Here is an 11,357-nt window from a genome sequence, read left to right as displayed (position 1 = left end):
TCAGCACACTTATTCATATGCAAACACTCTATTTTCTCCACCTGGTTACCTTTATTAATAATTTCCTCTTCATATTGGCCTATATTTATTCTTGCCAAAAAATCCCAAATAACGTCATCCATTAGTATGTCAAGTTTCCCATCTATGTCCTGGTTATCTGGCTTAACTGTATTCAACACTCTCAAAATATGTGAAAAAATCCATGTACATAGCCTCAGGATGCATCTCTTCTCCATCCTCCTTACCTAACTCATGGATATCACTCTTTGATAAGCAATGTGGTAACATCAGCTCTGCTGCTGTCCCATTACCATGGGCATGTCTTCTTATTGTTGCAAATACACACAAGGCTCCATTGGCCCTACCTCTACATTAGTTCCCATCTCCAACATGGACTCACCATCACTATTGTTGTCACCATCCTCATTAAACAAGCCATTACTTCATACAAATCCTCAAAAACTATGCATGCACATTGCCACTTTCCTTGTTAAGATAGACACCACCCAACACATCTTCTTTTCCCATAGTAAAAAGTTCAAATAGACCACTCACCTCATCAAAACTTTCACAATTATGTTCAATTGACATACTTTGGTCCATTGTATATGTGGATGAACATATAGAAAGATCATCTTCCATTATGACATTTGGCTTCTCCAACTCAATCAAGTGTACTATCATCTCTCCTATTTCTTGTGGTATTTCTTGAACTTGTGGATTACTCTGGTGATTTCCTCCTACTAAAATCTATGGTACCTGTGGGAAGAACTTGCAGATAAGTAAGGAAAGCTTTACCAGGCTCCTTTCTAAGCCAAGGGTAATTATTCATACCATGACCAAACTCCCCAAATTCCAGCACTGAAAGTTAGGGATCCTTTCTCTACCTTTGTCCATTTCTCTACCTTTATCTGTTCCACCAGCTTTTCTGTTTTCACCTTCTCTCATTCTTATGCCTTGAGGGTGTCCTCCTTGCATGGTCTACTCTTTCTTGTCCTCTATTTTTGTTTCCCCTCCTTTTGCTGTTGATGGTCCTTCATCTTCCTTTTCCCCTTGTATGAATTTTCTGTGTTTGTACTTCTTTGCCTCCTTATACAAGGCTCTGGCTTTCGCTTCTTCAAAATAATCAGGTTCAACCTCTTCTACTTTAGCTTTCAACAGAGGATGCAACCCCCTACAATAAATCTATCCTTTTCAAAAACTCTTCTACCTCTCCAGGATTGGTCAAGGCTCTAATCCACCTCTCCCATAACCTCAGAAATTCAACTATGTAGTCAGCATGTTCATCCAATTTCTTTTGTTTCAAACTAAGAATCTTCTGCCGCCACAAAGTTGTTGCATCTCTTCCTTTGCAAAATTGAGTTTTGAAAGTTGCTTGCAATTGATCGAGATCTTCTTGAACCTATCCATCCAAACTATTAAACCATTCCTTAGCCTCTTTCCTCAGTCTCAAGACCAAAAGGTAGTCCTCCTATCTGCTGGTGTATCCTTATTGTTCAGAATGCATGAAGTAGCCAAAGTTTCTAGAAAAGCATGAGCATCTTTCTCTTCCTCTCCAAATAACAAAGGAATCCCCAAATAGGTAGGCATATAGTTGTGCTCCATAGTACCTGCTTCTTCACACAAGGTAAACTTGATTTAGAGCCTTCCTCAGTGGTGGTTTCCTCAGTGGTGGGGACACCAATCTATAAGGGCCTTTTCAACTCTCATATTAGCTACAACTAGCTAGAACTATAGGAAGGCAAGATGAGATCATGTATACAAGGCCCCCAAACACCAAACACAACAACCGAAAACCGAACACAACAACACAAAAACCGAAGATCTTAGCTTGCCTCTCTTCAGCTCAGTGGACTTTTCTTTAATGCAACTCTAGACAACTCTTGATCTTGACAACTCTGAATTTAGACACCTAAATCCCCTTAGTCTAAATCAGTTGACCCATCTAAATGTCCTCTCAAGTCAGACCTGAATCACAGTAGCCATGTTCTTCACTCTTAACACCTCAACTGACCTCCTCTGATCTACTACTACTGACTGTATCTTGATTCAAATTATTGCAACAACTGAACTTAGACAGATTACAATCCTCTAGATTCTTATATTTTCATCCAGATCTTACAATCCTCAAAAACCTTACTCTAGAACTTTACTAGTCATGTCAACACCCTTCTGTGCTAACACCTATCTGACTCACTTAATTGTTGTGATGACTCAGTTGATTCAGCTGACTCGAATTTGACTACTTCTGTGTCCTCTGACACTCACAAACACTTAAACACCTTAAACTTCACAATGGTTCAGCCTCACAATCCCTAATTTGATATTAACTAACCTTTAACTGACTTTGATGTCCTCTAGCTCACAAAAAATTGTCTAACTAAGTTTGATAGACCTCTGGCTGTCATATTTGACTCAAACTAGTTTCCTCTCAACCCAGCAAGATTATATCTACTTTTCTACACCTTCAGCCGACTTCCACTGACATTTAACTGACCCCATCTAACACCAACTGTTTTAATCCTGACTGAGAAGAATTCAAATCTTCACTCATAGTTAATTTTCCTCAACAATTTCAATCAAAACAACGTATACATCACAATTGAACATCAAATAACATACTCAGAGTCAAACACTATGTTTCCTTCAAACTTTCAAAGCAAATCTAGTCCAACAACCCTGAGACCCTAGGCAAAACAGGAGAGAGATAAAAACATTAAAAACAACTGAGGGATACTATGCAGGAAGCTCCTTGTAGGAAACTCTTCGAGTCCTCATCTTCATCTCCACAGCAAGTCTCTTTGTTAGATTTGAGAGCCAGCATCTGTAAATTTTCTTTCTCTCTTTTACTCACTCTTCATCTTAAAACATAATCTCTTCATCCTTCTTCTTCCTTCCTCTGTCTATCTGCACCCCTGCATATACCTATCTACATTCTCTCTTCACTGACATAACTCTCAGACCAAAAAAACTCCTAATACCCAAAACGAAAGCCCCTCCAAAAAACAAAAACAAAAGCCTCCTAATACAAAGTCAAAAGGCCTCCCAATCTTTCCTTACCTTCCTTCCTAAAAGAAATACTTGCCCACTGTTATCCTCAAGCTCCCCAGCTTCCCTTTCTTTTTTCATCATCTCCATTCTTCTGGATCTCTCTCCACTTCAACACGGTCGTTTTCTTTTTTCAGGAGGAGAGTGGCCGTACACCTTATCCTCTCACCTCATTTCATACTATGCCCACTTCCCTAGTTGACACAAAAGTGTAAAGCTACACATTGGTACCTCTTCCTAGACACCATCTAAAAGAGAAAAAAGGTTTCCAAAAAAAAAACTGTATCAGTGGGGTATGAATTCCCTAAGGAGTTTGAGGCCTCAATGTGTGGCATAGGTCTCAATAGGCTTGGCCTCGTTATTCCAAGAATAGGAATCTTAGGAAGATAATCATGGGCATGATCACGCTGAAGAACCACGGCCATGATTTTACAGGTTTTTCCCAAAAAAGTAATTTTGTAAAAAATTTAAAATTTGAATTTTGGGAAGTTTTTGATGTTTTTGCTTGACCAAATTATCTAGTATGGGTCTCCTAAGCATGAAGATCATGAATATGTGTTCAAGGGAGCCCAAGCTATGCCCTAAACTCTAACTTTTTGTGATTTGTCTCTTGACTTCACTAATCAAAAAACCAGTGTATTAGTGAAAATTATGAGTTTTGTTTTTTTAAATGAATTTTTCTGTTGGTTAATCTACCTAGTATCAATGCTAACATGCTAATGTAATCCACATCTTATCGTTAAAATGGGAGACGAAACATCTTCAAGGCCCATTGGGCTTTTAGAGAATGTGAGACTCAAACTCTTTACGTTTCGCTACCATCATACGTTTGTAGTAATGGACTTTCTATGCCCAGACTCATATGACATAATATTGGGGAGACCCTTTGTGAGGGAATTCAAATTGGTGCACGATTGGGCATTAGACCATGTGTATGTACGTAGGGATTCGCAAATTCTAAAGATAGATCTGAGAACGTGGAGAGCACACCCCATGGAAGGGCAATTGTTCGATAAGCAAACTACATCTATACAAATATGCCAGCCCACGGTGGAAAATTCCAAAGAGGAAGAGGAAACGGAAATGTATGCATCGCTTCCTCCCCCAGATTTCAGTGAAAACTGGATGCATGTGCTAGCTACCATAGATGTGATGCAACACCGAGAAACCCAATATGTGGAATCTGAAACTGTTCCCACTACCTCTGTCTGTATGGTGAATTGGCAAACCATTGATGAGGAATCAGAAGAGGAGGTCTCTAGCATAGAAGGGACTAGATCACAGGGCCGTACCAGTGCCCAATGCCTTAGAAGATGGTGAAAGTAGAAACGATATATTGCTTGACGAAATACTCTACTACGAAGAAAACCCACGGAGGCCCAGTGGGGCTGAGATACCTCGAAGCCACTAAGGTACACAATGAGTTTTTTAAGGATTGGGGTGAGGAATTGAGTAAGATATCACTTGAAGGGAAACATAGGGAGGAAGTCATCCTTCAAGAACTAGAAACGCCTAAGCTTACGAAAGCTGGGCGCTGAAAATGAAACAAAGCTTTGCAAAAAGTGAGAATGAGGATAAACCAGACTTGCTTTCAGTACCAGACCATTTCAAATCCTACACAATTGAGACGAATGAAAGGTGGTCCGACTGGCGGCAAAAAGAGTTAGGGAAGATGGGTTGTCCACATCATATATGATAGCCCAGCTGAAGTCAAGGAATTTGATATTGCGGGACCAGGGGAGAAAGCCAAACCTGTTTATATCACTAAGGACTTGACTTCGGTTGAAGAAAATGAACTTGTTACTCTCCTTAAGGAGTTTAAGGATCGTTTCGCCTAGAACTACAAAGAGATGAAGGGTGTACCACCTGAGGTGGTACAACATATGATCCCAATCATGGAAGGATCAAGACCAACCAGGTAAAAACCATACTAGATGAATCCTAACTATGTAACAATTATAAAGGAGGACATCAATAAATGCATTGCTACGGATTTCATCTATGAGATAGAACATACAGATTGGTTGTCTCATCAATCGTAATAATAGTGCCAAAGAAGAATGGGAAACTTAAGGTATGTGCCGATCTTAAAAAGGTCAACACAGCTCTACTAGGAAAGGACCATTATCCATTGCCCTATACGGAACACGTTTTGAAGAGAGTAGTTGATGAAGAATCTTACATCTTCTTGGATGGATTTTCAAGCTACAATCAGGTGTCCATAGCACCAGAAGACCAGCATAAGACAACCTTCAATACAATGTGGGGGACGTTTGCTTACAAAGTCATGCCTTTCGGTCTCACCAATGCCCCAGCAACATTCCAACGATTAATTTTCATAGCCTTCAAAGACTACTTGCATATTGGCACAACTTGGTGAGTTCAAATTGGACTACCCAATATGCTTCGCTGGTCGCCAATTGAATGATGCAGAGGTGAATTATACTACCTTAAAGCAAGAAGGGTTGGCAATGGTTGATGCAGTCAAGAAATATCGACATTACCTATTGGCCAACAAATTCGTGTTCTTCGTGGACCATCAGGCCTTATTATATTTGGTGAACAAGCCTTGCACCACGAGAAGAATCACACGCTGGTTACTACTATTATTGGAATTTAACTTCACGGTTATGGTGAGAAAGGGGACACAGCATGTGTTCGCCTATCATATGTCAAGAATTCCAAATGGGAAACCGGTAAACTGGTGTTGATGATGACCTCCCCAATGCTTGTTTGTTTAAACTGGACATGGTGCCCGAATGGAGTGAGGAAATATCTGATTATCTAGCTTATGGTTTTTCGCAAGAACGACCCTTGAACAAAGATAAAATGTGGCGGCTTATTAAGCTTGCTGCACCTTATCAATTAATCGGGAGAACTATACAAGCTAGGTAAGGACAATGTCCTAAGAAGATGTGTGAGAGAAGATGAGTTCGTCCATGATATTGGCAAGTACGCAGTGTGCACTTGACAACTACGAAAGCTAAGGGTTTTTTAAGTGTTAATGTTTCCATCAAAAATAATTCCTTGGTTCGAAATGTGTTTATCATGCCTACAAGTTTGATGGAGGAGGAAATGATCCTAGGACGATCTTGGATTTATGCCAGCAACTGTAATATCCAATGGGAGAAGAGGACATCACTGCTAAACGAGGGCAACAATGTCATTTCCATACCCTTATGGAGCCTGATAAACACAGGGAAGCAGGCCATGATTGAGGATATAGAAACACCAAGCACGGTGACATCAGCTCTCATGAAACAAAAAAGGCATCAAATCCACAATCCCTACGTAAAAAGAAGCCCAAGTCACATGGTACACAGCAGTGGGGTATCAATCTTGCACACACATGGTACAAAACAGTTCACGCCATGAACTGGTCTTAAAGGCTTCATGCCATGAACTGGTCCAAAAGGCTTCATGCCACCATGAAACAGTTACTTTTTCTTGACCAATCGTAGGAAGACACGTGGCATTCTTCATTAAGACAGCCGCCCAGTCTGACGGCTATTCCTTAAAATAAAAAATCCTTCCTCTTTCATCATTTTGCATTTGTCATTCATCATGTGCGCATTGCAGGCATCGAGCCTTCTTCTCATCACCTTCCTCCTCTCTTCTTCGAGTACAAAATCGACACATGCAGGTTTGAGGTGGGAGCTTGGGCCTTTCCTTTGCATTTTTCTTTCGTTTCATGTGTTCTAATCTTTTCTTTGTAAAATTACAAAAATTGTAATCATTGATTGCCCTTGTCAACAATGTCTTTCGTTATCATACTTACACAAACCCTGCTCTGCGGTTCAATAACATCATGCATTCATTAAATCAAATTAATCAAAAATGAAACTTCACTAGTTCATGGCCAAAAACCTACAAGTTCACGGGCTAAAAGCCAAACATCTATAATTTCACGGTAGCTAAAAGCCAAAAACCTGCAATCCATCTCACGGAACTTTCATGGGTTCACCCCATTTCACGGGATTACCCTTCATGGCATGCACTTTCACGGAATTCCACCATTTCACGGAACTAACCTTCACGGAACTACCCCAGTTCACGAAACTAACTTTCATAGGTTTACCCCATTTCACGGGATCACCCTTCACGACCTGCACTTTCACAGAATTCCACCATTTCACGAAACTGACATTCATGGAACTACCCCAGTTCACAAAACTTTCACGGGTTTATCCCATTTCACGAGATTACCCTTCACGGCCTGCACGTTCCCAAATTTCCTCTTCACGGCCTTAACACCAACACTTTCATGGTGCTTAACCCAATCACGAGAATTTGAACCCTGTCATGTCACAACACTTACTTGCTCACACCACTAACACACTTCCCATCAAAATTAACCTTGTTACCATCCAAAAAAAAAACAACAAGGAGTGGCACATGCCCCACCAGCTAACCTTTTCCTCAATGTACAGATGTCAACCTCAGCAACATCCGACCCAGAAGCCGCAGAGACCCCCACGGTGACACAAGCCAGTGTAACGGGATCCCCACTGAGCAGAAAGAAAAGACTAACACAGTGTAACAAGATCCCCACTGAGCAGAAAGAAAAGACTAACACAGGGCCCAAAGCTGAGCTACCTGGGTCAATACGCCTAGGCATTCCATGGCGTGATAATCAACAGAGAACTCCACATGACGCATGGAAAGGTGGAATTATAGTACCAAAGCCCTGAGCGCCTTCAAATTATAGTACCAAAGCCCTGAGCGCCTCCAAATTTTGAAAGATGCCAAAGTCAAAGACAAGCTGGAGAAGGTGGGCCTCGGGCGATAGCACAAATTCTCCCCCGAAACATAGACGTAGAGCTATGTGCGGAGTACATAAAGACATACGACAAAGGCACCAAGAGGGGGACAATGACTAAAGCAGATGGCACCACGGAACAAGTGTTGATCATAGAGGACTTGATATGTGAGGCTCTGCAGCTACCACCACCAGTAAAAATATACTCACACAACTATGAAAAGATGCACCTAGATGCAATGCTAAAGAAGAGCTCGTACAACTCTAATGGAGCCGAATACAAAAATGTCAGGGATGAAGTCACAGAAAAGCATGTAGGGCAATGTCACTAATAATGCAAGTGAAGCCAGTGGACAGGTACAATAGGGTGCTACTAAATAGAATAGCCAAGGTGATGAGGAAAAGGAGGACGACTAGGCCTACTACATCCACAAAGAGATGGAGAATTATCTAAAGGCCCATCAGTCGAAGATCTACAACCCGTAACCTGATGACACAAGTACTAAATCATGTGGCCCAGAGGCCTCTTCCAGATCCGGAACTAGAAGAAAGAATGCAATTGGCACTCCTAACAGAACAACCAACACTGACTACTAGGAGAACTACAGGAAGGACAAGCTGCACTCATGGAGGCTAAAGAGATAATCAAGGAGATCAAGAGAGGAAGGAAAAAGAAGACTTTAAAAAAAAGATAAGGGGATTCATACCAGATGTCGCTGAAGAAACACAAAGGATTGAGGCCGAGCTTGCTCAAGAAATAAAATCATACCGAGAAGTACTAGGGTAGCCAGTATCAACAACGAGGCCACACATCAACAGAGGACGGAAGTACAACACCTGACTTCTCCTCGAAGCCCGGCACAATCTATCTCCCCTAAATAATTCCACAATGTCAGACACACCTACAGGGTTGCAGACAGAGCCTAAACCAAAAGCATTGCCAGCAACAGAACCCCAAGGACTCGAAGAAGCTACATCGCTCCCAGTGCAACTCATAGAAGAGCCACTGGATACAAGAAAACGACCACGGGCTGAAGATACACCAAGTCCTAGGAAAAGGAGACGTATGGAGGATGAGGACATGATACCAGAAACATCCTTCCTCCACAATTTAGATTACGAAAGATTCTTTCAAGAAACTGTGGAGGGACTGGATGAGCTCTTGAATTTGCCACAAAAGCTAGACTGGAAAGGGCCACAGCCACAAGTGCTTCCCTTTGGGAGCAAGAACAACAGGTATGGCGGTGCCATCTCCTCACAACCCACATGCTTCATAATTGCAATGCCACAACCAACCAAGTACAGACATTGCAAGAACACCTCACAACGGTAGAAGCAACCCATAGGGATGTGATCCTGAAGAGCTTAAAGGCAATGGAGCAAGAGGTCAAGTACCAAGCGCTAGAAAATAATAATCTGGTTCTAAGCCAAACAATTGTGCAAAGGATGATGTATTACACACCAAGAAGCTATGGTGCAAGTCACACAACAGCTACAAGAAAGTAAAAAATGGGCTACAGAAAGACTTCAAAGGATTACAAAGGCTCAGGGAAGAGAGGCTACTTCCAGAAGAGCACAAGAAGAAGCAACACGGCGCTTTGAGGAGCTGGATGCTACCACGATGGTTAGAGAGAAATAGCTATTTCAAACCTTCTCAGCACCAAGGACTCGCGCATCCAAGAGTTGGAATGCCAATTGCCCATCCAAGAACAAAGTCAACGACAAGAACCCACAGACAAGATGCGTGTACTCCTTGAGCGAGCCTCGGAAATAGGTCAATTGCCAATAACTCCTCGGGCCCCTCTTCAAACTCTGACTCTCTTTTTATCTACACTAGCCCTCTCTTTGCCTTCAATATGATATAAACCTGTCTGAGGACCTAAGCCTAGGAGAACTAGCACTCATTAAACAAAACACAGAACATGATGTTGATCCCACCATCTGGGGGATGTAGTACTAATTGATCCTCAAGATATTTACCTTTATCCCTTGCACCCAATTGTACTCAACCTTTATAGTTGGTGTTGGGTGCTACAAAACTCCGAAATCATGGACAACAGCGTCAATAAATTAGACATGTTTGTTCCAGATGATATTCCTGACACACCGACCAACTACAAGGTTGTAGCCCAAAGTTATCAATGGATCATAATCCATGGGTGGCTAGAGGTATATAATACTCACCAACACTTAAATCTATGTGAATCCTCTTTATATCATCCTTTTGGTATTCTAAAACTATATCATAATATCTACAAGCATCTAGAAGCAATGTTAACCAACGTCCTTTATACTTTTGATAAAACACATATTGAGTATCCCAACTTAAATCCAGAGGATATAACTGGGCTTCAAGACTTTATGAATCTCCACTAACCTAGCCACCCACCCCCAAGTTCAGGCCATGGTCAGGAAGAAACTTCAAGTTCATCATTTAACCCTACTTACCCCGTATATTTTAATGTCGCCAATAAATTACTTAATCCATATCCAAATGCTCCGACTACTGACAAATCTCAAGCAAACTGTATTTTTTCTACTCTCACTTCTCAACCCTTAGAATTTCCCACGAACACTCTCGTCCCCGAGGAGGTACCGGCACCTGACCCGTCTCCCCCACAACAAACTCAGGAGGTGCGTCACACTCTCCCACAAGACACCATTGAATCTTTTACTGATGATACTATTCTTGAGTCCTTGTTTGTTGTTGCTGCAAAGTACGAAGGATTCATAAGAGTTGGGAATCCACTGCTAAAACCAAAACTCATGTTCAAGGTGTTAATGCAGATAACATCCTTTGAACCAACTTGACAGATTTTACCAGAAGCGTACTCAGATGTCACACTGACGAAGCAACCCTATGTATAGTACCCTCTCCGATCACCAGACTGGAATTAGAAGAGCTCCTGTCTTTGGTTGGAGAGGACACTTTATGGTCTAACTTGGCACGACACACCAAGCTAGCAAATCCACAATTGGCTGATCTGTTGGCTGATCTGTTTGTTGGAAATAAGAATTGTGACATTTATGATCAGTTTTACTGCTTCCGCAGTGGAGGAAGGCTCATCGAGTACACACAAGAGGGGGGTATACAACAATTATCATAGATGATGCCAACCCCAAGTTGGAGGATTTCGGAATACATCCAGATTGGAGAAACGAGTACCTCACAATCCTGGAATATAGCCATGAATATATGTGTGCGCCACTAACTCAAAGAGTGGATTCCTTGTACATGCCACTGAAGAGAAGATGGACACCTTTGGAGTTTCAAGAGGCAAAGCAACGAGATTCACATGTATGTTATAATTCCCCCATCTTCATGCCAGCCACATTTACAAATATAGGAGAGCAAAGGAAGCAGATGCTGAATTGGATACAGGCATGGCGTCGACATCGTATCCCGGACCCGACAATAGTGGCTAGCATGTTCGATTCCTAAAATTTCTCGTGGTTCTGATAGATCAATCCAAGGAAAGGTATGATGGATATGGTGCTGATCAGCTGCTGCAGTTCAACATGAATCAAGGACCATGTGACAGCATGATGA

This window comes from Cibotium barometz, chromosome 35, assembly GCF_041138505.1.
Source record: "Cibotium barometz isolate CiBa-2024 chromosome 35, ASM4113850v1, whole genome shotgun sequence".
In the NCBI taxonomy this organism is placed as follows: Eukaryota; Viridiplantae; Streptophyta; class Polypodiopsida; order Cyatheales; family Cibotiaceae; genus Cibotium; species Cibotium barometz.
The sequence above is the reverse complement of the archived record's forward strand: the minus strand, read 5'-3'. Positions refer to the sequence as shown.